General features: G+C 37.7%; 1 long non-coding RNA gene across 1 annotated transcript; it reads right to left on the reverse strand.

Annotated features, from left to right (window-relative positions):
• Positions 1–531: 531 nt before the first annotated feature.
• Positions 532–26,931, reverse strand: LOC143662289 (uncharacterized). Its single transcript, XR_013165251.1, has 4 exons — positions 26,798–26,931; positions 23,511–23,587; positions 1,631–1,715; positions 532–809 (listed from the first exon to the last, which is right to left on the reverse strand). It is a non-coding gene; the product is annotated as an uncharacterized LOC143662289 (long non-coding RNA).
• Between the last annotated feature and the right edge of the window lie 161 nt (positions 26,932–27,092).

A 27,092-nucleotide genomic window follows, 5' to 3' on the forward strand; every position in this document is an offset into this window, starting at 1 on the left:
CCGTTCAGCCATTCCAGAATGGGGTATGCTGTCTTTTTGGTCGCTGTCGTGGCTTCGGGAGCTGTTTCGTATTGTTTCTGTTTCTTTAGTCGCTGTTCTGGAGGAGGAACTAAGACCCGCGCGTCTTACTAAGCCACCATCTTCTCCGGAAGTCTGTAGGCTGGTTTTAATGGCTTCAAGTTACTAAGCCCTGGTGTCTGAATTCCTTGATGGAGGGATTCCACCTGAGTTGGGCTTCACCCCTCCCCTGGGGAAGGCACAGGCTCCAGACAAGCCCCTAAAACAGCTCACACTGCCTATGCCTGGGGTAGTTGCAGGCTGAAAAGTCCTTCCGCTGTACCCAGAGGCAGTCAAGCCTTTGTAGATACACAGCCGCAAAAACCTCTGTTTCCTTCTTTTTTTTTTCCCCCTTTTCCTGTCAGTCCTGTCCCCTTGGCACCGGGGCAAAAATGAGCAACCCCCACTTTGAGTAGGTTCACCTAAGCTGGGGGCCTATTTTTAGTACTCAGAATTTGTTAATTAGTTCCACAATTGGCGTTTGATTGTGCCCAGTCCCTGCTGCTGGTAAAGTTCTTTCCTTTCCCCTCAGGAAGTGGCCTGTGGGGGAGGGGCGCTGGCTGCTGCAGCAGCTTTGGAAACTCACGGTTCTGGGAGGTGCTCGCAGCCGGTCCAGCTGGTCCAGACTGGGGTACACTGTGTGTCTGGTCACTGATGTGTCCCCAGGAGCTGTTCTGTACTGTTTCTGGTTATTTAGTAGTTGTTCTGGAGGACGAACCAAAACGCTCACGTTGTTAAGCCGCCATCTTGACCTGGAAGTTGGCAAACACTTTTGACAAGGGAATTGATTAACAGTTAGCTAGACTCACATCAACATGAGGTGATTCATATTAATAAGTAAACTTGGGAATGAACATAGAGAGATTTTATTTGATGCTCTAGAAATAAAAGAATTATAATAGAATACTATGACGGAAAAGTATGCTTTAAGCTCCAGAAATGAAAGTATTATAATAGAATAATATGAACAATTGTATGCCAAACACCTAAATTAGATCAAATATAGAACTGTATAATATCACACTGTAGTACTCTGTCTTCTCTTGGAAAATGGAAATAATAGGAGAGACCAGTAAATATTATGAGAATTTATAAAAGTTGTCTCAAAAGACTGTTGGTAACTTCCAAATTCTGTAGAGTAGAATAAACATTTTCCATGAATTCCCCAGAGGAAGCTGGTTGGCTGAAGAAGAGATGGAAATTCTCGCCTCTGACTATTATAATCATCACATCTTCTTTTAAAACTGTCAATTGATTAGTTTAAGGCAATCATTGTTGTGGGTAATCTCATCAATTGATTATAGATGTAATCAGCCATAGAGTCAATCAACTTACTGATGATTTATGTCCATGAAATGTCCACACAATAACAGGCTGGTATTTGCTTGATCAAACAACTAGGTCCCAATAACTGGCCAAATTGAACTTAACCCATCACACACACAAACTTCACAGAATCATGAAGAAACAGATATTCTTAACCAATTTACATAAAATCAATGAATTATTGTGTACAACATTTTAACAACTATTGCATCCAAATGAGAACATATAAATGAAGTGTAAAACTTACCCCAGACAATCCAAGTTCCTCAAAGCAAATTCACAAGATGGAAATTTAAGATGAAATTTTACTTGATGGGTGAAGATTTAAAATTCTGCAAAAGAAGAAATGAATGCAGTGAAGAGAGGGGAGGTATATTAGAAGATTTCTGTGCTGGTTTGAAATGATGCACTCCAGAAAAGCCGTGTTCTTTTAATCCACTCTTGTGAGAACAGACCTAGTGTTGGGTGGGATCTCTTACTTTGGTTGATTTTAGGGAGAAATAGCCCAGCCCATTCAAGGTAGGTCTTAATTCTTTAATGGAGTCCCTTAAGAGACCTCATGCAAAAAGAGAGATCAGAGAGAAAATGCCTCTGGAGAAGCCAGAAATTCTCAAAGGAGCTAAAAGAGCCATTTTGACAACCCAAAAAAGTCCAACAGATGCCACCATGTGCCTTTCTATGTGACAGAGGAGCTCAGGATGATATCAGACTTTTTTTCAATGAAGGTATCCTCTTGCTGATGCCTCAGCTTTGACATTTTTTACCATTAGAACTGTAAATTTGTTACCTAATAAGTCCCCTCTGAAAAACCCAGCCCATGTCTAATATATTGCATTCTAGCAGTTTTAGCAAACTGAAACTACATTGTATACAATATTAATAATATATCATTTTATTGATTAAGGGAAATTAAAATAGGATGCTACCAAAGATATCAAAGGAAAAAAGAAAGTAGGGTTTAAATAATTTAACTATATTTGCATACTCTTCTAGACATCTTTATAAAGGCTGACATTTTGTTTCTGTATCAGTATAAATCATCTGCTATTTCTAGTGAAGACATCTTAGAAAGCAGGAATCCATGGCCTAACTAAAAATAATTTATTTTATGGTGTTTTGGAATGCCATGCAATAATTTGAATTTGATGTAATTAAAGTTTTATTTAATTCAAGTGCCTAGATTTCCTTAGAGGTCAAATGCATATGGAAAGAAGATAAATTTGTGATTAGTATTTATATATTTAATCCTAGAATTTATAGCTAAATAATACATAAATCTGAAAAATAAGTTTGAAAAAATCTTGTTAATTTAGTTGACTCCATGAACTTCATAATTGTTATTAAAAGCTATACTTGCCTTTTTCATTTTTCTTAGAATTAGCCTATATCTCACAATTTTATTGCAATATTTTAAGTAGAGCTTGTGCAAGGAGGTTTATCTCTTTCTAGGATGAAAATATTGCACTGATCTAATTATAAAAACCTCTTTATTTGATGTGCCTTATGCAGACTGAAAACTGGCGAGTGAATAATCAGAAAGAGTTCAGCCTCATTGTCACCACACCTCAGTTCCCCTTGGGTTTTAGGTGTTCTTATAGACACAATTTGAAACAGTTAAAAATATTTTAATTTTCTAGGTGTATTTGAATAAGTCACTTCCAGATTTTTTTCTTAATGGATACAGAGGAATATTCTCATATAACTGTATCCCAGTTCTTGTAATGTAGGCAACATATATTCAGAGCTATTTGTCATTCTCCCTGTCCTTCTACATCAGAAGGCATAGCTAAAATACTAAACAGGAAAACTTCATGACAATAAGGGGAAACACAAAGATTTAATGGCTGGAATAATGAACTGCTCAGTTTTGGAATGAAGCCAAATTTTCACTGATGAAGTATTTAAGCAATGGGACTCATTAAGCTCATCCTCAGATTTGTGCCTCCTGAGTATCCATATAAATTAATCATCTTGGGGTTGATTGGACACTCCCACAAATCAGACATATGATGCAACTGGGAGCACTTTGAGAAACTGAGACGCCAAGAAGACAGTGAAATTTTGGGACTGAGTGAATCAGAAAGGCCAAAACACCTATAAGGGAAGTGTCCAAGAAAGAAGGCAAGGGGGAGCCATAAGATGTTGCTGAATTTGTAAAACTAAGGTAGAATGTGGCTCATTGGATATGCAGAACTTCTAACAGTTGATTTAGATAATACTTTTTACCTGGGGTCAGTCAATTATTTAAAGAATATGCCTATATAATTAGGAGTTAATATGTTGAAAAGTTAGAACAGTAATTCCCTACAGAATTCTTCCTATGAGCATTTTGTGTGATTTATATTGTTCACTAATTGATTTATATACATGAAAATATATTATTTATATGTAATTCTTGGGGCATAATATTTGGTACATCATGCACAATATCGCTGTCTTTATTATCCTCTATTCACCATTTTGCCCAATCTATGCTAGAAGTTTGCAGAGAAAAGAAAATCTTCAATATGCATTTAACTACATTAATTGCAAACCAAGATTTTTTCAAATAATTTTTATACAATTACATGGAATATCACCCAACAAAGAAAAATGAAAACAGACCATAAAATGACAGTAAATCTGCCTCATTGATATTTTAAGGCTCTTAAAGTAAACAGATAAACTGACAAAAAATAAACATTCATAGATGGGAAGCAAAAATGACTTTTAAATTATGAATGACTTAAGCTTATATGAGGTATAACATGCAAAGCAGATAGAAAAAGATATTTATGAACACAAGGAGAATGAAAGGAAACAATTAATGACAGAATGAAGAAAATTTATCTAAAGAAGAAACCAGATAAAGGCAACAGAAATTTGATATAAAACCCCCAAGTCATAATGTGATCTCTAGTTCCTCAGGAAAGATTGATTCAACATAGTTAGCATCAATGGATATTATGTCTGCTCAAGGTAAATACCACAAGAAAGAATTATTAGCTCTGTAGGTTATCCTAACTGAACATTGTTCTGTGAGATGCTCAGGAATCCTAGTATTTTGTTTTATTCAATTTTTTAAAATTTGTTTTATTCAATTCAATTATTATAAAAAATAATATTTGGGACATTTCCTCCATTTGAATTTTCATCAGCAATTTGCTCAAAGTTTATTCTGTGGGAGTCCTTTTTGCAGCAGATGATCTGTTGCATATTACTTGGTGTGGCAGAATTTTGTCATTATCAGAATTGTTTTAAAGTGACACTGCAGAAATCAAGTGATCACAGAGTCCATATTGATCTAAGAATTAATTCATTCAGGATACATCAAAATCTCAAATATAGCTTAGGTTTATTACTTATAGTGGTATTCAAGTAAAAAACTAAAAGGAAGAATGAAAATAAATTGCCTTTTAATGCACTACAATCAGATATGTGATACTGTACCACTGCATATATACACAAAAACATACCCAACCATACATAGAGATAAACAGATAGATTAAATAGACAGACAGGTAAATAGATAGATTCTGAAAATAACCTCCATCACAGCATGAAACTAACAAATGTTAGATCATAACCTAAGGTTTTGCATTTACAGTTTGGCAGCATATGTTAAATCATGATTTGTGGAAATGAAAGGATGGTATGTTGAAGTGCACATTCTCGGTAAGTATACTATTTCCACCACTGTGGATGGTAATAAGACATTATTAGTGGATATTGTTTTCACTATCTTATGAAAATATCAACCCCTTTTCACTCATTGGAATAATAATAATGATAGTACAATTTCCTATATTTAAAACTTTATAAATGTTCTAAGACAGATGAAGGAATGTATTCTGGTGTGTAAAGAATCCAAAGAAATGAATGAGAATCAATTTAAGCTAATATAAGGGAGGCTTATATCTCTGGATTTATTGAAACAATTTTCAGTGTGAAATATTGCCATAACCACCATTACCATATCAAGTCTAATTTTTATAATGTGGAGTTTCTGAATTATGAGTAGTAAATTTTTAAAATGGAAGCTTGTATATTTATTCTGATAAATATTTCAAGATTTTCACATACATATACATGAGATATATATGCATGTATATGTGTTATGTGATATATATGTATGCATATATATATACATGCATATACATGTGTGGGAGCCAAGGGTTAATAGAAAACCTGCAGAATTTATTGGGAGTGACTGGCTTCAGAGTGGCCTTGAGGAGGTCTGCTGAAAACAGTGAGTTTCTGATTATGAGCCTTATCTGGGGGTATAGGATGCGTACACGAAGTATGGAATGTTCCCTTTTTGCTTCCTGGATATCCAGGAGGGAGGATTCCTAGATAACAGGAAAGCAATGAGAATGATACAAATAAAGCAGGCTTGGTCAGCAAAAGAGCTGTGAGAAAGGATATAAAATAAAGCAGCTGAAGCTCTTCGGGGCTGCAGTCATCTTGTCTGTCTTGTACGTCTTGTGTATCTGTGTGTCTCATTCTGCAGGGTTGCTGAAAGATTGTAACATATATGTATGTATGTATATAACATAAATTTAATTAAAATTAGCTCAACATGCAGGTTGGTGTGATTGTTTCCTAAGGGGAGCACTGTCTTGATAAATTTATACAGAACTTTGAATAAGGCTTTTTATTTCATTGAAATCAGGGTATAAAACTCCAGTGAAACTAAAGGTAAAACTTCTCATGAAATAATTATCAATATATTGCTATTTCAGCTGTTTTTAAGTCATCAATTTTCTTTAGAGAGAATGCCCTAGTGGATACATTATTTACATTTCCAGGCTTTCAAGACATTGTAAATAAAGGATATGATAACTCCTCCACAATGGCAATAGAAAACTTCTTAATGTTAGAAGAAATTGGAAATTACATTCCAATTTGCAATATTGACATTCCTTTGTTTTCCTCATGAAAAACATTTTCTGATTTGTACATCTAGTCACTATCATTGCACACACTAGGTCTCTGGGCATTCTTAGATTATGCTACCTCAATTTTTATCATCTGTTTTTCCTTCTGGTTTCATATGTGCTTCCAGACCTCCTCCCTCTATCATTCTCATTTTCAGCTTCATTCAGTGAACTTACATTATTGTGCTACAATCAGTGAAAGGAGGGATGCTTAAGTTACACTGGAGAGAGTGAGGACATAACTGGTTTCAGCACCAAATATTAGAACAAATTGGGAGTTTGGTTCAACACTCATAAGCACTCAGTGAGCCGAGGTTGAAAGGGGTTTATTTTAAAGGAGGGAGGGGGAGAGGAAGCGGCAGGGGGAAGAGAAAAGGGGTGAGGAGGAAAGGGTAAAGGAACACTTTCTTCAAAAACCTGAAGAAAATGTTCACCTGCATCATGATGTGTTTCTCCTTTGAGGCTCTGAAGTTTGCCATCCTTGATTGGTCTGGAATTCTACCTTTGGTGATTCATCTATTGCCATTGGCTGGTATTTTTGCTTCCTTCCTTTTGTGCCTGTCCTGCTCTGCTTGCTGATAACTGATGGAGCCATACCATGAGTCCTTCTTTGATGTAGTTTCTTGCCCTTGGCAATTTTTGGCCAGAGGCATTATGAATTGTGGCAAGGAGGAGGGGAAAGGGAAAGAGTCATGAGTTAGTGCACCATGAGTTTCAGCTGTTGCTGCTGGGTGAGAGGGGTTTGGGGCATGAGTTCTGTCCCCTGTGACCCGTAATTCCTGCCTTTTGCTTATCATAAAATTAAGGAAAGGAAGCAGGGTATCATTTGTCATTCTTAGCAGCAGGAGTTATACAGGGGAAGTGTTAAGGTGCTTCAGGGAAGGAGGCAGGATTTCTTATGCAACTGTAGTCAGGGACAGCTTCATTCAGCAGTTCTTGTTGTGCAAGTCTTTGATAACCTGATGAGTTCTTTCTGAAAGAACTCGAGTAATATGCTATGAAATGTTTTTTGAGTTAGTGAAGTGTGCAGTGTAAGAATTGATTAACAAGCTTGCAGAGCAAGGGTGCTATGGGAAATAAAATTTAAAAATTGACAAGTGGCCCTATAAGCGGAAAAAAGTAGGGGAGCCATGATGACATCCTGAACAAAGAAGCTTCAGCATTGTGTTCTTATAGCCTGCTAGTCCAGTCCTTTACTTTTTTTGCTGCATCTCAGAGTACTCCATATTTCTTAACACAGAAGCAGCATTCCTTATTGAGGAATAGGCAAAGACCACTTTCTCTGGCTGTTTGTAGGTCAAGCCCATGCTTGTTTTGCAGTACTACTGCCATGAGTGAACTAATTTGGTCTTGTACATCTGTCAAAGTGCAGAGAGTTCCTCAGGCTATCTTGGAGCTCTTTTGTCAGCAACTATGAGGTAACTATACCACTAATTCCAGGGCTGACCCCTGCTAGGATGCCTAGAGTGGCTAAAAAGGGTAGGAGAATGACATCATATTTTGGTTTTAGGTTAATATTAAGGAGAATGGGGGAGGACTGATTAGTGGGAGATATTGAGACTCTGGGTGAAAGGTAGACCAGGGTATAAATTCCTGTCCAATCAGTAGGTAGACAAAACTTTTATAATTTTTACTAAAACAGACTAATAATCCAACAAAAATTTGTTATTTTAACAGAAATAAAACTAAAATTTAATTTTATATTAATATATTATTTGACATTAAAACTTAAAAGCATTTTTAATAGACCCATCAGATTTTCCCAGTTGACCATAATTTCATTTCCACTAACATTTTATGAGTAACTATAGCCATTTCAATTTGTCTACTTTTTCCTCATTCTGTAACAACCATTTATTTTATCCTAAGATAAAACTATTCATATTTTCCTTTTAATAGAAGCACATCCTTTATATTCTTTGTAGCTATATTCCTAAGCAAGCATCATATACAATGATCATATACAATGATCATTAAACTCAACTTGTCAGAATAATGTTAAATATTTATAATACATTAGAGAATCATTTTTGAAAAGGTAATTTTGCAATTTTTATCAAGAATTTAAGATTGGTATTGGGTGAAGATTGTGGCTAAGAGTAAGTAGCAGGATGGCAGGTGGCATGAGGCTTAGCTTTAAGTGAGGAAAGTGTGAACACCATGTTTAGTTTATCTAGAATGTTTCACTTTTTTTGCATGGGCAGGCAACAGGAGTTGAACCTGGGTCTCCAGCATGGCAGGCAGGAACTCTGCCTGCTGAGCCACCGTGGCCCACCCTAGAATGTTTCATATTAACAAGGGATTGGGTATGTAGGCACTACTAAGAATGAATGGAAAAAGGAATTGTTTTGGAGAGTGCAGGCTATGGGTAGTTTTGTAATGGTTGGCTGCTTTTTCTGTTAATTTCAACTATAGACATGAGGGAAAGGTTTAGAGGTCCTGAAAACTTAGACTGAAAATGTGGCTCCTAAGTTAACTACAAAAGAGATTGGCTTACCTGCCATGAGGATGTTTACCCTGGGCTTGGTTATGGAGATGAAGCCCATGCCCCAGCAATCTTCAGTGGTTAGGCTGAGGAGGTCTGAGACATTAAATCCCATAGGAGGGTCACTTGCCAGGGGTGGCTGCCTATTGTCACAGTGAGAGGCTGAAGGACAGTCAGCTTTCCAGTGTCCTATCTTATGGCAAGGAATGCAAGTCTCCAGAGGTGGCTTGGGATTAGGGCAAAGTTTTGTCCAATGTCCCTCCTGGCTGAAGCAAAACAGGGACCCCAGTTTGGCTAGCTGCCAGGTTTATTCCATCCTACTGGGCTTACATAGATTGTTGCAGTGCATTGGCCAGCAGTAAGCAGAAAGCATTTTCTGGCTCCTGTTTCATTTTCCCTGAAGTGATTTTTTTAGTTTCCCTTTCCTCCTGTTTATTGTTGAAAACCCAGAAAGCAATGCTTGCTCCTGTTTCTGTTTTTCCTGAATTGATTTTTTTTTGGTTTCCCTTCCCTCCTGTCTATTTTTGAAAACCCAGAAAGCAACCCTGATGCATTCATCCTGTGGTGTTTAGGGTTCCTGCTCTAGCTTCTAAAGTTTTTTTTACAAATGTCTGGAGCTGATTGTGTTAAGACACATGTGTGTAGGCAAAGGTGCCGTTCAGGTGAGGCTGAGTCTAGAGCAGTATATTTGAGAACTGAATCTATTAGGCAGCTCATAAAAGCTGCAAGGTTTTCATCCAATTCTTGGGAGAATTCTTAAAGTTTGTTATAACTGAGTGCCTTAAATCCTGCTTTTTCATTCCCTCTAAAAGACACGTGAGGAAGTGGCATAATTTGGGTAAATCAGGGGAGTTGGATTAGTAATTCCACTCAGGGGGTGATGGCTGATTCCAGTCAACCCTGTTAGTAAGTTTGGGGGTCAGTGGCAAAAAGTTGGTCTGTGTGAGCTGTGGCTGCCACCCAAATATGTTTTTTTTTTCTGGAATGGTAGAAGAAGTAAGGATTAGAAACAGATCTTGGTAGGTGAAATTATAGGTTTGAGTTAGATATTTAAATTCACATCCTGCTACTTCCCGAAGAGGAAAAATACCAGTAGATGGAGAAGTGATTGAAGATGAGGAAGTGGAGAATTTAGCACTAGGGGAAGAAGAGGGAGGGAAGGGTAAGGTAACAGAAGAGGTGGGGGATGGGGCTGGTCTCCATGACTGGGTGTGGGGAGGGGAGAAGGGTGATGAGGAAGAGGAGGGGTGGGGAGGAGTGGAGGGTTGGGAAGGGGAAAGGTGGTAGAAGAGAGGCATAAGGTTGAGGGGGTCATAAAGAGGGGGGTGATCAGCTGGGTCGAAGGAGTCAGTAAGAAGTGAAGAAGGGGAAGAGGTGGGAGGCTTTGTTTTATCATTGAGGAGGAGGAGTTGGTAGGTAGTTAGAGAAGAACAAAGTGAGGGTTTAGCACACAGTGTCCAGAAAGCTTGGGCATAGGGTACCTCATCCCACTTTGCAGATCACTGCAAGAAGTTATGAAGGTCAGTAAGAATTTTAGGTCAAAAGTACCATTTTCAGCCCATGATTTTGGTTGTCCAGAGGGTACTGGGGCCAAGCCACAATAGAGTGGTAGAGTAAAATAAAAGTTTCCTTGGTTTGATGTTATATTGCAGATCTAGGTTTTTTAGGTGGCATAAAAGACAGCTCAAGGGAGTGTCCTTAGGGGGAAGATTGTGTTGCCCCCATGGCCACAGAAGAGAGTGGGGAAGCAGGAAAAAACAAGAACCCTCAGTGGGGACACTTTTTGGGGTCACAGTTCAGGGGTATAAACTATGTCTCTGAAAAAGAGAGGTGGGCATCCCCATGTCTGCATGACAGGGAGAGATAGAGAGAGAGTCTACAAATGGGGTCTGGGCATCCCCAGAATCCACCAGGATTAGAAGCAGAGCAATAGCTCATGGATGGTTCTGACTAAGTGCTTAGATATGTGAGAGGAGAGCTCTGACTGCACCACCCTGGACAGGGCAGTGTGTTTCCATAACACTGAACAAAACTCTCCTGAGAGTGGGGCCCAGGACCCAAAATGGAACCTCCAGGCTGTGTACACCTGAGACTGAACTGCCATAGACCCTGCCAAGATATTCCATGAGCATATTCCAGCATGACCCAGTTCCTCAGTTTTACCTTATAGTAGAAGACTGATATCGGGTGCTGGGCTTGGCAAAGTGAAAGGAGGGATGCTTAAGTTACAGTGGAGAGAGTGAGGACATAACTGGTTTTGGCACTCAATGTTAGAACAAATTGGGAGGTTTAGTCCAACACTTATAACAACTCAGTGAGCTGAGGGGTTTATTGTAAAGGAGGGAGGGGGAGGCGGGGAAGGGGGAAGAGGAAGTGGGGGAGGGGAAAGGGTACAGGAACACTTTCTTTAAAAGCCTGAAGAAAATGTTCACCTGCATTGTGATGTGTTTCTCTGTTTATTATTTGAAGCTTGCTGCCCTTGATTGGTCCAGAATTCTGCCTTTGCCAATTCATCTGATTGCCATTGGCTGGTATTCCTGCTTCCTTCTTTTTGTGCCTGTCCTGACATGTTTGCTCTTTATTGACGGAGCCATAGCATAACTACTTCTTTGATGTAGTTTCTGGCCCTGGGTAGTGTTTGGCAAGAGGTATTATGATTTGTGGCAAGGAGGAGGGGGAAGAGAAAGAGTCATGAGTCAGTGTATCATAGTTTCAACTGCTGCTGCAGGCTGAGAGGGGCTTGGGGCCTGAGTTCTGTCCCCTGTGACCTGTCACTTAACCTTAGAAGCTTCACTTTCATTGTTAATAAAATATATACAAAGATGCTGGAAACAAATAAGAAAGATAATCTATTTATAAATGTAACAATGTGCTTGTCACACAGGGACATGGAATAAAAATCAGTTAACATCACTATTTTAAAATCAGAATTGAATCTTTACTCCAGTAAAGAATACAATACCAGTTTTTGCTCTACTAGACCACTGTGAATTGGGCATTAGGAAGTAAATGAAGTCCAAGGAAATAAAGGAAAATATAAACACCAATTTTTGTAAGGGGAAGTCTATATTTATATGTTATTTACAGTATAATTTTCTCAACCATTGTGATGTTTAACACCTCATTATATATAATTCATATTTGATAATTTTTGTAGACACACGTCTAATTCCACTTCACTCTATTCCTTAACTATTTGCAAAATCTTTCCCATTCACTTCAAGATTATGACCTCATCATATCTTACTCTAGATATTAAAACTGCTGTTTCTCAAATTCATTCACTTCAGTGCCACTGTAGCAGAAATATTATATTGCTTCTCTGTTAATTAAAATATTTCTAAGTACTTTTTTGAATGGATTGAGGTACACTTTCATGATATATTATATTATGTTATGTTATGTTATATTATATTATATTATTATATAGCATATTGTATTATTTGCCTTTGGTATATGGTTCCTATTAATGAGCACAGAGATGAGTTCATACATTTGTAGGTGGAACACTCCCAAATCTGGGTTCCTTACTTGGTGTGGTCAATAAAAGTCATAATGAATGGGGCTGAGGAAGAAAGAAAGCTTTATTTATGCTGGCAGGAGGACAGGGGAGATTTCCCAAATCACCTCCCCCTAGTGATTTTTCAATTGGCTTTTATACAGGTCAGAGACAAAGAGTGATAATCATCTGAGTTAACAGGTAACAGAGATCTGGAGATCTTTAATAGTTTTGTTATCTCAGTTATTTCCTATTCCTTTTAGGATGTGCATCCTTTCTGAAACCTGGGAAAGGTATCACCAAGCCTAGGGAAATAGATGAAGGCTTTTTCATGTCTGGGAGGTCTGGGGCAATAGATGAAGGCATCTATTTCACATTTCATTTATGGGCAGCATCTTGACATGTTCTCTGGTCAAATTACTTTCAAAATGTATTCAGAAGTTATTCCTTCAACTAATATTCATTGAACACCTTCTGCACTCCAGACAGTCATATGAACCCTGGAAACACAGCAGTATATAATATAGTAGTTAGGACTACCTGGCAAAGATATCTAAGCAATGATATATTCTACTAAATAATTTTGGTATCATTGACTATCGATATGTTTCATCTGGGAAAACAGTTCACATGGTAAAAATTCCATTGTTTCCATCTGAATGATTTTCAAATCACTTCACTGAGAATGCTTAGATTTATATGGATATATAATTATTAGGAGGGATTTACCTGCTATCAGGATTTATTATATAAAGTTCTAGTAACTTAAGCTGTATGTATTTAACAGGCTAAGACAGAAAGATCAATAGAACAAAATAGAAAGACCAGAAACAATCCCACTTGTGTATGAAAGCATTTGACAGAGGTAGCTTTATTGGTGAAAGGATGGTCTTAAAAAAAATTTTCTTTCTGCAATAGAATAATGACATTCCTACCTCACAGCATAGACAAAAAATATATTCTAGATGGTTCGAAGACACAAATATAAAGAGGACATTTTTTAAACACTTAGAATAAAGTGAAGAAAAAATATGTACAACACTGGGGTAGAGAATTCTTATTAAAGACAAAAAGCAGAAACCCAGATGGAAATTACTGATAAAATCTTGTACATTACTATTAAGTATATTTTGTGATAAACACATTATGGAAGTGAAATATAAAGCCATAGATTGGAATAATATATTGAAATAATTTCCAAGAAAATGTCTAGAAATTAATTTAAAAGAAAAACAAAAAAATATGGCAACAAAACTCATACTTTACTGGTAGATGTATAAATTCATACAATCACTTTGGAAATGCTTTTGGCAATGCATAGTAAAATTGCAGGGTGTGGACCTTATGACCCAGAAATTCTCAATTCAAGAAAAGGACATAGAGAATATTTTAGATATACACAAGGAGATGTGCTACAAATTGATTGTTACAGTACAATGAATGTCAAAAAAAGTAGAAACACTCTAACTGGGGTGGATCATATGAAGTTTTATTTTTGTAGTGAAATACCATGTAGAAGCTAACAAGAATCTTCCAGATCCATGTGTACTAACATGGATAAATATCAAAATGTTTGGTGAAAAAGGTAAATTGCATGAGAATAGTTATGGCTAAAAAAAAGAACAACAATATGCTTGGAGGGGTACACAGAAAAATCAGGATAGTGTTTATACTTAGCAGAAAGGAAAGAGATTTGGGGAGACAGCATTGACTGAATCTGTAATGTTTTATTTCTTTACAGCAGAGAGAGACTAAGTAAAAATGACAAAATGTTAACATCTGTTAAATTTTTATGTACCTATGATCTCTTATTCTTTAAGTTCAGAATATTTCATAAGAAAATTAATATGAAAAATAAAGCTTACCACAGCATCTGTCATAAAAAATTAGCAAGGACCACTTTGTTTTTGTGGTTTTGTAACTGCAGGTGTAGATTTATTAAGTCAATGAATTAACCATGAGACTGACATATGTCTACTTTTCAAATAAATAAATTAGAAAAATCCTGAGGTTTGTAGAGCATTGGCTTCATTAACGGAAATTATTCATTCTCTCTCTCTCTCTCTCTCTCTCTCTCTCTCTCTCTCTCAATCTCTCTATCCCTCCCTCCCTCTCTCCCTCTCTCCCTCACTTTCTCCTCTCTCTCTTCTCTCTTACACAGATGCACACACACACATGTACATGCACACACTTTCAGGGCATCCATAAATACTTTCCCAAAAGAGAAGCAAAGTAGGGCTACTCATGGTATTACCCTGAGACCCCTTGACAACATGAATCTTTGTGACTATAGGGAGGAAAGAAACCCAGGCCAGGTGCTTCCTTTTCAAATATAAAATTGAATTACTTGTACTGAAACCATTATGAGCATATTCACATCATTTCTATTGGAGTTCTTCTCTAAAGAAGTTGTGACATCTACTTTACCAAATCACGATACATGAAAACTTTTGATATCTGTGACTTAAGAAAAATTCTAAAGTGAGAAATAATGTGATAAAACATTTTTATTTTAAGGAGGAATTAGATGAGAAAATATTATCCTACCAAAATTATCTTTTATATGCAATCTTGTAATCTAATGAGTCCTCACAAGGCAACTTTGGATTCAGAATTCCAAAGCCATCAGAACTTAACATTTATAATACAGAGGATTGTGTGATCTCTTAAGGTTGTGTTCCCAAATGAAATATTTATTCCAGTAAGGGCTTGAGGATCCTTTTCAGAAATTTCAAACTTAAACACAATCTTATTAAAGTTATGTTTGCTTCATAAAATATATTTTCTTATATCAACTTTTCCTGAGATTTCAATGCCAACCAATTATGTAGAGAATTTGTTTTTAATAGCAAATATTCTAGCCCTGTTAAGATCAAACCTTCCCACTTTTTACTCAATCTGCTTGTTTCTTTCACCTGGGATGGGCATTTCCTTTCCTTTATTTTCCTTTCTTTTTATTTCCTTCCCTTCCATTCCCTTTCCTCTCTTTCTTTCCTCCTTCTTTATTTCTCTCTCACTCTTTCTTTTTTCTTCCTCTCTTTATATTTTTTTAGCCTTCAGAATTTAAGGACATCCCTTTCAAAACCATAGTTGAACAAAGCCTCAGCAACCAACACAACAATGAATATAGTCTTTGCCAAAACAGCTTTGATAAGCCATTAGATTAGTGAATGACTGTAAACATTACTTGTTAAGAACATGAAATTCTGCCTAAGATGTTTCCAACAAAAAAATCACAACTCACTTGAAGAAACAAGAAAGAATATCCAATTTAAAGTGGAAAAATAAATAAACATAAACTGTACTAGAGTAAGCCAAGTCAGTAATATTCCTAGAAAAACAAACTTTGAATCAACTTTTGAATTTGCTTTAATATCTGAAAAGTACTATCAATAAATAAGGAAAATAATTAAAGGAGAAAGTGAGAATGTTAGTAAGAACTTAGAAGTCATGAAAATGAACCAAATAATATTCTGGAGCTTGAATTGAATTAACACTAATAGGGCAGTGCACCGGTGCCTCAGTGGCAGAATTCCTGCCTGCTGTGCTGGAGACCAAGGTTCATTTTCTGGAGCCTTCCCAGGTAAAAAAAAAATCAACCAAACAAACACTAATAATTAAATATGTGCTGTGGTTCAACAGCAGACTTGAGCAAAGAGAAGGAAATATCAATGAACTTTAAGATGGGAAAATTAAGATTAAATAGTCTGAGGATCAGAAACAAAATAGAATAAAGAGAAGTGAATGGAAGTTAAGCAACCTGTAGAACATCTTCAACAGAATCAATATATGCATTGTGTGAGTCCCAGAAGGAGACAAGAGACAAAAAGAGACAAAAAAAAATCTGAATGAACAGTCATAAGAATTCTGGGGGAAAAAAGGAAGACATGAATATACATGTGATAGTGTGATAGTTAGGTTCAGCTGTCAATTGGCCAGGTGATAATATCCTGTTGTTCTGTTGCTGTAGATTTAAATCATCACTATGTGAAATTCATTTGTGGCTGATTACATCTGCACTCAGCTAAGGGAAGTGCTTAATTAAATATCAACAAGTGATATTTAATTTGATTAGAAGGACGCTTAAAATAGAGGTCAGATGAGGGCTCAACAGCTCAGCATACCTCATCTCAGCACTCAGAGGAGCTCGGATACAGAGGTGTTGGAGATGCACAATGAAACTGTACCATAGAAAGCAATTTGAACCCATAAATTGGGATGTAAGGCAAGTAGGCTTTGCTGTGTGCCTTCCCATGTGACACAGAAATCCAGTGGAAAGCAAGACATCCTTCTTCCAAAGAACTGTATATTTGTAACTAAGTAAATCCCCTTATTAAAAGCTGATCGATCAATGATCCTGGAAGATGGCGGCTTAGTAAGACGCGCGGATCTTAGTTTCTTCTCCAGGACAGCTACTAGGGGAGTAGAAATGATACAGAAAGCGCCCAAAGCCACAACAGAGATAAAAAAGACAGCGTACCCCATCCTGGAACGGCTGGCTGGCTGAGAGAAGCAGCTCGGGTGAGATCGCCGAGGCGCGCGGGTGGCGCTCCCTTCCCCCTTCCCGGGCCGGAGTCACTCCCTTCCCCCTTCCCGGGCCGGCTGGGAGAATTGGAGATGCGGTCCCCTGAAACCTTGGCGGCAGGCGCCCACACCACGTGCAGCCCCCCGGACCAACTGAGAGAATTGGATCGGAAACCCCCAGGCCGTGGAGAACGGTGACGGGTGGGGGAGGCCCCTTCCAAACCCGTGACTCCTGGGGAACGTGCACTCTCCCGGGCGGGCTGCTGCCGCTGGCACCCTCCCGCCACGCTTGTCGCCCCGGGCCGACTAGGAAATTCGGACGGGCTCTTTCCCGGGCTGCGGCGACCAGCAACCTCCCTGCATTTGGACCCCGGGCCGGCTCAAGCCGCTTCGGCTAGCGAACCCCCCAGACGGCGAGAGTTTTCCAAAGTTTAAGGTCCCACAGCAACTTTTACTGGTGGGACCCGCAGACAAACGTGTGCCACGAGCGCCACCTACTGGGCAGGATAAGAAAAACAGAACCCAGAGATTTCACAGGAAAATCTTCCAAACTTTTGGATCCAATACCCAGGGAAATCTGTCTAAATGCGCAGACGCCAACAGAAGATAACGGATCATGCTCAAATAATTGAAAATATGGCCCAGTCAAAGGAACAAACCAATAGTTCAAATGAGATACAGGAGCTGAGACAACTAATGCTAAATATACGAACAGAAATGGAAAACCTCTTCAAAACCAAAATCGATAAATTGAGGGAGGACATGAAGAAGACATGGGCTGAACATAAAGAAGAAATAGAAAAACAGAACTTATGGAAGTGAAGGACAAAGTAGAAAAGATAGAAAAAACAATGGATACCTACAATGATAGATTCAAAGAGACAGAAGATAGAATTAGTGATTTGGAGGATGTAACATCTGAATTCCAAAAACAAACAGAAACTATTGGGAAAAGAATGGAAAAATTTGAACAGGGTATCAGGGAACTCAAGGACAATATGAACCGCACAAATATACGTGTTGTGGGTGTCCCAGAAGGAGAAGAGAAGGGAAAAGGAGGAGAAAAACTAATGGAAGAAATTTTCACTGAAAATTTCCCAACTCTTATGAAAGACCTAAAATTACAGATCCAAGAAGTGCAGCGTACCCCAAAGAGATTAGACCCAAATAGGCATTCTCCAAGACACTTACTAGTTAGAATGTCAGAGATCAAAGAGAAAGAGAGGATCTTGAAAGCAGCAAGAGAAAAACAATCCATCACATACAAGGGAAACCCAATAAGACTATGTGTAGATTTCTCAGCAGAAACCATGGAGGCTAGAAGACAGAGGGATGATATATTTAAATTACTAAAACAGAAAAACTGCCAACCAAGACTCCTATATCCAGCAAAATTGTCCTTCAAAAATGAGGGAGAAATTAAAACATTCTCAGACAAAAAGTCACTGAGAGAATTTGTGACCAAGAGACCAGCTCTGCAAGAAATACTAAAGGGAGCACTAGAGTCAGATATGAAAAGACAGAAGAGAGAGGTATGGAGAAGAGTGTAGAAAGAAGGAAAATCAGATATGATATATATAATACAAAAGGCAAAATGGCAGAGGAAAATATTATCCAAACAGTAATAACACTAAATGTTAATGGACTGAATTCCCCAATCAAAAGACATAGATTGGCAGAATGGATTAAAAAACAGGATCATTCATATGCTGTCTACAGGAAACACATCTTAGACCCAAAGATAAACATAGGTTGAAAGTGAAAGGTTGGGAAAAGATATTTCATGCAAATAACAACCAGAAAATAGCAGGAGTGGCTATACTAATATCCAACAAGTTAGACTTCAAATGTAAAACAGTTGAAAGAGACAAAGAAGGACACTATATACTAATAAAAGGAACAATTAAACAAGAAGACATAACAATCATAAATATTTATGCACTGAATCAGAATGCCCCAAAATACGTGAGGAATACACTGCAATCACTGAAAAGGGAAATAGACACAAATACCATAATAGTTGGAGACTTCAATTCCCCACTCTCATCAATGGACAGAACATCTAGACAGAGGATCAATAAAGAAATAGAGAATCTGAATATTACTATAAATGAGCTAGACTTAACAGACATTTATAGGACATTACATCCCACAACAGCAGGATACACCTTTTTCTCAAGTGCTCATGGATCATTCTCAAAGATAGACCATATGCTGGGTCACAAAGCAAGTCTTAACAAATTTAAAAAGATTGAAATCATACACAACACTTTCTCGGATCATAAAGGAATGAAGTTGGAAATCAATAATAGGCGGAATGCCAGAAAACTCACAAATACCTGGAGGCTCAACAACATACTCTTAAACAATGAGTGGGTCAAAGAAGAAATTGCAAGAGAAATTAGTAAATACCTCGAGGCAAATGAAAATGAAAACACAACATATCAAAACTTATGGGATGCAGCAAAGGCAGTGCTAAGAGGGAAATTTATTGCCCTAAATGCCTATATCAGAAAAGAAGAAAAGGCAAAAATGCAGGAATTAACTGTTCAATTGGAAGAACTGGAGAAAGAACAGCAAACTAATCCCAAAGCAAGCAAAAGGAAAGAAATAACAAAGATCAGAGCAGAAATAAATGAAATTGAAAATATGAAAATAGTACAGAAAATCAATAAGACCAGAAGTTGGTTCTATGAGAAAATCAATAAGATTGATGGGCCCCTATCAAGATTGACAAAAAGAAGAAGAGAGAGGATGCAAATAAATAAGATCAGAAATGGAAGAGGAGACATAACTAATGACCTCACAGAAATAAAGGACGTAATAACAGGATACTATGAACAACTTTATGCTAATAAATACAACAATTTAGATGAAATGGACGGGTTCCTGGAAAGACATGAACAACCAACTTTGACTCAAGAAGACATAGATGACCTCAACAAACCAATCACAAGTAAAGAAATTGAATTAGTCATTCAAAAGCTTCCTAAAAAGAAAAGTCCAGGACCAGATGGCTTCACATGTGAATTCTACCAAACGTTCCAGAAAGAATTAGTACCAATTCTCCTCAAACTCTTCAAAAAAATCGAAGTGGAGGGAAAACTGCCTAATTCATTCTATGAAGCCAACATCACCCTCATACCAAAACCAGGCAAAGATATTACAAAAAAAGAAAACTACAGACCAATCTCTCTAATGAATACAGATGCAAAAATCCTCAATAAAATTCTAGCAAATCGTATCCAACAACACATTAAAAGAATTATACATCATGACCAAGTAGGATTCATCCCAGGTATGCAAGGATGGTTCAACATAAGAAAATCAATTAATGTAATACACCATATCAACAAATCAAAGCAGAAAAATCACATGATCATCTCAATTGATGCAGAGAAGGCATTCGACAAGATTCAACATCCTTTCCTGTTGAAAACACTTCAAAAGATAGGAATACAAGGGAACTTCCTTAAAATGATACAGGGAATATATGAAAAACCCACAGATAATATCATCCTCAATGGGGAAAAATTGAAAACTTTCCCCCTAAGATCAGGAACAAGACAAGGATGTCCACTATCACCACTATTATTCAACATTGTGTTGGAGGTTCTAGCCAGAGCAATTAGACAAGAAAAAGAAATACAAGGCATCAAAATTGGAAAGGAAGAAGTAAAACTATCACTGTTTGCAGACGATATGATACTATACGTCGAAAACCCAGAAAAATCCACAACAAAACTACTAGAGCTAATAAATGAGTACAGCAAAGTAGCAGGTTACAAGATCAACATTCAAAAATCTGTAGCATTTCTATACACTAGTAATGAACAAGCTGAGGGGGAAATCAAGAAACGAATCCCATTTACAATTGCAACTAAAAGAATAAAATACCTAGGAATAAATTTAACTAAAGAGACAAAAAACCTATATAAAGAAAACTACAAAAAACTGCTAAAAGAAATCACAGAAGACCTAAATAGATGGAAGGGCATACCGTGTTCATGGATTAGAAGACTAAATATAGTTAAGATGTCAATCCTACCTAAATTGATTTACAGATTCAATGCAATACCAATCAAAATCCCAACAACTTATTTTTCAGAAATAGAAAAACCAATAAGCAAATTTATCTGGAAGGGCAGGGTGCCCCGAATTGCTAAAAGCATCTTGAGGAAAAAAAACGAAGCTGGAGGTCTCGCACTGCCTGACTTTAAGGCATATTATGAAGCCACAGTGGTCAAAACAGCATGGTATTGGCATAAAGATAGATATATCGACCAATGGAATCGAATAGAGTGCTCAGATATAGACCCTCTCATCTATGGACATTTGATCTTTGATAAGGCAGTCAAGCCAACTCACCTGCGACAGAGCAGTCTCTTCAATAAATGGTGCCTAGAGAACTGGATATCCATATGCAAAAGAATGAAAGAAGACCCATCTCTCACACCCTATACAAAAGTTAACTCAAAATGGATCAAAGATCTAAACATTAGGTCTAAGACCATAAAACAGTTAGAGGAAAATGTTGGGAGATATCTTATGGATCTTACAACTGGAGGCAGTTTTATGGACCTTAAACCTAAAGCAAGAGCACTGAAGAAGGAAATAAATAAACGGGAACTCCTCAAAATTAAACACTTTTGTGCATCAAAGAACTTCATCAAGAAAGTAGAAAGACAGCCTTCACAATGGGAGGCAATATTTGGAAATGATATATCAGATAAAGGTCTAGTATCCAGAATTTATAAAGAGATTGTTCATCTCAACAACAAAAAGACAGCCAACCCAATTACAAAATGGGAAAAAGACTTGAACAGACACCTATCAGAAGAGGAAATACAAATGGCCAAAAGGCACATGAAGAGATGCTCAATGTCCCTGGCCATTAGAGAAATGCAAATCAAAACCACAATGAGATATCATCTCACACCCACCAGAATGGCCATTATCAACAAAACAGAAAATGACAAGTGCTGGAGAGGATGCGGAGAAAGAGGCACACTTATCCACTCTGGTGGGAATGTCAAAGGGTGCAACCACTGTGGAAGGCAGTTTGGTGGTTCCTCAAAAAGCTGAATATAGAATTGCCATACGACCCAGCAATACCATTGCTAGGTATCTACTCAAAGGACTTAAGGGCAAAGACACAAACGGACATTTGCACACCAATGTTTATAGCAGCGTTATTTACAATTGCAAAGAGATGGAAACAGCCGAAATCTCCATCAACAGAAGAGTGGCTAAACAAACTGTGGTATATACATACGATGGAATACTATGCAGCTTTAAGACAGGATAAACTTATGAAGCATGTAATAACATGGATGGACCTAGATAACATTGTGCTGAGTGAGTCTAGCCAAAAACTAAAGGACAAATACTGTATGGCCCCACTGATGTGAACAGACATTCGAGAATAAATTTGGAATATGTCCTTGATAACAGAGTCCAGCAGGAGGTAGAAACAGGGTAAGATAATGGCCAATTGGAGTTGAAGGGATACAGACAGTGTAACAGGACTAGATACAAAAACTCAAAAATGGACAGCACAATAATACCTAATTGTAAAGTAATCATGTTAAAACACTGAATGAAGCTGCATCCGAGCTATAGGTTTTTGTTTTGTTTTGTTTTGATTTTACTATTGTTACTTTTATTTTTTTCTCTATATTAACATTCTATATCTTTTTCGGTTATGTTGCTAGTTCTTCTAAACCGATGCATATGTACTAAGAAATGATGATCATGCATCTATGTGATGATGTTAAGAATTAATGATTGCATATGTAGAATGTATGATCTCTAAATGTTGGGCTAATTTCTTTTTTTCCGTTAATTAAAAAAAAAAAAGAGAAGGGATAATTGGAGCTGAAGGGATACAGACTGTACAACGGGACTGGATATAAAAACTCAGAAATGGACAGCACAATACTACCCAATTGTAATGCAATTATGTTAAAACACTGAATGAAGCTGCATGTGAGGTATAGGTTTTTTGTTTTTGTTTTGTTTTTTTTTTCTTTCTATTATTGTTTTAATTCTTATTCTGTTGTCTTTTTATTTCTTTTTCTAAATTGATGCAAATGTACTAAGAAATGATGAATATGCAACTATGTGATGTTATTAAGAATTACTGATTGTACATGTAGATTGGAAGGATTTCTAACTGTTTTGTTAATTCTTTTTTTAATTAATAAAAAAAGGGAAAAAAATAATAAATTTAAAAAAAAAAAAAAAAAAAAAAGCTGATCAATCTCTCACGTGTGGCATTCTGGCAGCCTTCCCAAACTAAAACTTCACAAATCCAAGAGGCTCCATAAAACCCAAATAATATGCACTCAAAAGAGAGCTAGACTGAATTAAATTATAAGCAAATTTCCCAAAGCAAAAACAAGGAAAGATTCCTAAAATGACAAAGGGAAAGTAGCTAATCACCTTCAAATAATCTTATAAAATTAACATGATTTCATATCAGAAACCATGTGTGGTAGTCAGGTTCAGGCATCAACTTGTCCAGGTGAAGATGCCCACTTCTGTTGCTGTGGATATGAGCCAATGGTATGTGAACCTCATCTGCTGCTCATTACATCTGCAGTTGGTTAGGAGGCATGCCTGCTGCAATGAATGAGATTTGGCTGGTGCTTAAATGAGAGAGCACAATGCAGCACAGCCCAAGCAACTCAGCATACCTTACCTCAGCACTCACAGCTCAGTCCAGGCCCTTGGAGAAGAAAGACATCACCCCGGGGAAAGTTGTTGGAAACCAGAGACCTAGAGAGAAGGCCAACAAAGATCACCCTGTGCCTTCCAATGTAAGAAAGAACCTCAGTTAAAAGTTAGCTGCCTTTCCTCTGAAGAACTAATGAAATAAATCCCCTTTTATTAAAAGCCAATCCATCTCTGGTGTGTTGCATTGCAGCAGCTAGCAAACTAGAAAAGATTTGGTACTGGAGAGTGGGGTGTTGCTGCAGTTTGCAAATACCAGATTATTTGGAACAGTTTTTTTTGATGGCTAAGGCAAAGATTTTGGAGGACCTGTGAAGAGAATGATGGAGAAGTCCTGGAGTGCTTGAAGAGACTGTTGGTTTAAATGGAACCACTGCCAATCTGGACAAAGGGGGGCACAAAAGGGACAAATTGGGGTGTGCAGAGTGAGAACCATGGAAGCTTGAATCTGAAGCCAAGAAACCTCAGCCAGGAGAGTGGACCCACACATATACATGAAGAGGGTGAGTTTGCCCTGAGGGCAGAGGATGTCTCCCATATCATTGCAGTAGATAAGCAGTGCCACCTCAGGCCTTTGAGAGGGTACAGCTCGCTCCGTGGGAACTGGGGAGGGCCTGACTGCCACCACATGGAGAGGCTGAGCATGTGTCCCAGAAATGGCAGAGAACCCAGGTGTGGCCCCAATGCCTGGAGAGAGTGGAGCTGAGAAAAACGTAGTCTCCTCAGTGTTCGCTGAGGTTGATCTGGAAAGAGACGGGCCACTACATAGGCCCTTGGAAAGGGTGGGACTGCCACTTTCTAAAGCTGAAGGATAAAAGACTTTCATACTTTGAAATCCAGTGGTGTTTGCCCTGCAGAGTTTCCTTCCAATTTCTCCCTATGGATCCTGTGACCGTCCCTCCTTTGCATATTGGCTTCAGATAACTTGTTTTGAGATTCATAAGTCCACAGCCAGAGACTTAAGTCCCGAAGAGAATTTGTACACTTTAATATCATTTAAGATGATGCAAACAGCTGTCAAGTTGACAGGGGTCAATATGTGGTAGTTAGGTTCGGGTGTCAACTTGGCCAGGTGAAGGTGCCTAGTTCTGTTGCTGTGGACATGAGCCAATGGTACATGAACCTCATCTGTTGCTCATTACATCTGCAGTCGGCTAGGAGGCATGCCTGCTGCAGTGAATGCTGTTTGATTTAATTGGCTGGTGCTTAAAAGAGAGAGTGCAATGTAGCACAACCCAAGCAGCTCAGCATACCTCATCTCAGCATTTGCAGCTCAGTCCAGGCCTTTGGAGATGAAGAAAGACATCACCCTGGGAAAGTTGTTGAAACCCAGAGTCCTGGAGAGAGAGTCAGCAGAGATCACCCTATGCCTTCCTATGTAAGAAAGAACCTCAATTGAAAGTTAGTTGCCTTTCCTCTGAAGAACTAACTAAATACATCCCCTTTTATTAAAAGCCAATCCATCTCTGATGTGTTGCATTCCAGCAGGTAGCAAACTAGAACACCATGGATGTGGGATGGCAGTGGAAAGACATTAAATTTATGAAAGAAAAATTATCAACTAAAATTTTATATTTGGCAAAGTTACATTTTAATTTCTAAAGCAAAGTTAAGAAGTACTCAGGGCAGGCTATGGTGGCTCAGTGGCAAGAACGTTTGCCTGCCATACCAGAGGACCCAGGTTCGATTTTTGGTGCCTGCCCATGTAAAACAAACAAACAAACAAAAAACTGTTCTGATGAACAGATAAATAAAATGTGGTATGCATGCATAATGGACTATCATTAATCTATATAAAAAAAGTACTCAGATAAACAAAAACTGAGAGAATTCAATTTTAGTAAATCTGCCATGTAAGAAATGCTAAGTCTTTCAATTTGAAAAGAACAATTGGATGATAACTCAAAGGAGAATGAAGAAATAGAGATTATTTTTTTAAAAGATACTTTCAGGATAAATACAAAAGCCAGTACAATTGCAATTTTTATTCCCTACATGATTTAAAAGACAAATGTACAAATACTTGTATATCCATGTTATGATAAATGTAATGAATAAAGTCATTTGTGAAAACAGTAACATAAATGAGTTGATGGCAGTATACAAACAGAGATTTTATGCTACTGAACTTAATCTGGTATTCAAATAATTATATGTGCAGGATAGGATTTTAGTTGAAGTCTTATAGTAACAACTAAGAATAAATCATAAAATGCAAAAGGAATGCAAACATAATCAAAATCAAGCACTAAATCAACTATACACAAAAAAAGACAGTGGTGGAGGAAATACAGTGTAAGAACGTTAAAACACATAGAGAAATACAACACAAATTAGCAGAAGTAAGAACTTTCAGCTCTTTCTATATTTCTTTAAAATATATCAGTTATTTTAAATGTTAGTTGATTAAACTATCCATCAAAAGGCAGAGATTTGCATAAAAGATGAAAAATCATATTATGTACCATCTTTGAGAGAGCTGGTTTAGAACTTCAGACAAATTAGATATAAATTGAAAGGATGAAAAATATTCCATATCAATAGTTAACAAAAGGGAGCTTTTTAACAAAAGTAAGGCATGTGTACTTATGAACATAAGGTAACACAACAGTGGAAATCAGGATTCTCAGTGCATCCAGGGTGCTATATGTATATCAGCTTTATTTCCCATTAATAAAAACAAATATAATTGTAGATCATTTTAAATAAACTTTTGACTTTTAATTCTGATTTTGAAAGCAATGTGTTTCTATACACTTCATTATCAATTTTGCTATGATTACCATCTTTGTAGAAAAAGGAACAGGTCTACAATTCCTTTAAATTTTAAAGTATGCCTAAGAATAAAGTTGGCAGAATTAACAAATCAAATATATTATTCCTAAATTGAAAATATCGTAAACAAATAATATTTTAGCATAAGTGTGTGAGTGAGAAAGAACTGGCTGTTGTGTTTCTGGAAATGGGATATTCTGTATGTTATTTGTGGGCCTCTTGGATACATAATATTTCAGCATAAGTTAGTCCCAAATACTTCATGACATACATGTAAGCTAAGAAAGTACTTTGGTTTTGAGAGGCTTGAATAAAAACAAAAAATGCAGTCCAAGGAGAGCACACACAATGCTTTCAATCTGAGGACACAGTCTTAGACTGTATCGCTTCTAAAAATATTTCACCGAGGAGGGGGGCTAAGTGCAAGGAACTGCCCTGGCAGGTTTATAAACATAAAAATTGCAAGCGGTCTTTTCCTACCTGCTACCACAAAGGGAGGGTTGACCCTGGTTGTTCCAGGAGAAGAGGCATCTATCTCCTAATCCTGCAGAAACCACACAGCCCCTTCCCACGACTCCATTTCCTGCCCATCCCACACGTCCGTCCCAGAACCTAGTTCCAGCAGGGCCTGACGCTGTACGCATGCGCACGCCCTCCTGGAAGGGGGGGAGGCGGGGCATTGGGGCACGTGGCCACCTGCCCTTCAGCCTCCCCAGGGGTCCGCTGGGAAATGCCCCTTGAAGGAAAGCGCATGTGCGGCACTAAGGGCGCGTTC

The sequence above is a fragment of the Tamandua tetradactyla genome, chromosome 2 (assembly GCF_023851605.1).
Source record: "Tamandua tetradactyla isolate mTamTet1 chromosome 2, mTamTet1.pri, whole genome shotgun sequence".
Taxonomy (NCBI): Eukaryota; Metazoa; Chordata; class Mammalia; order Pilosa; family Myrmecophagidae; genus Tamandua; species Tamandua tetradactyla.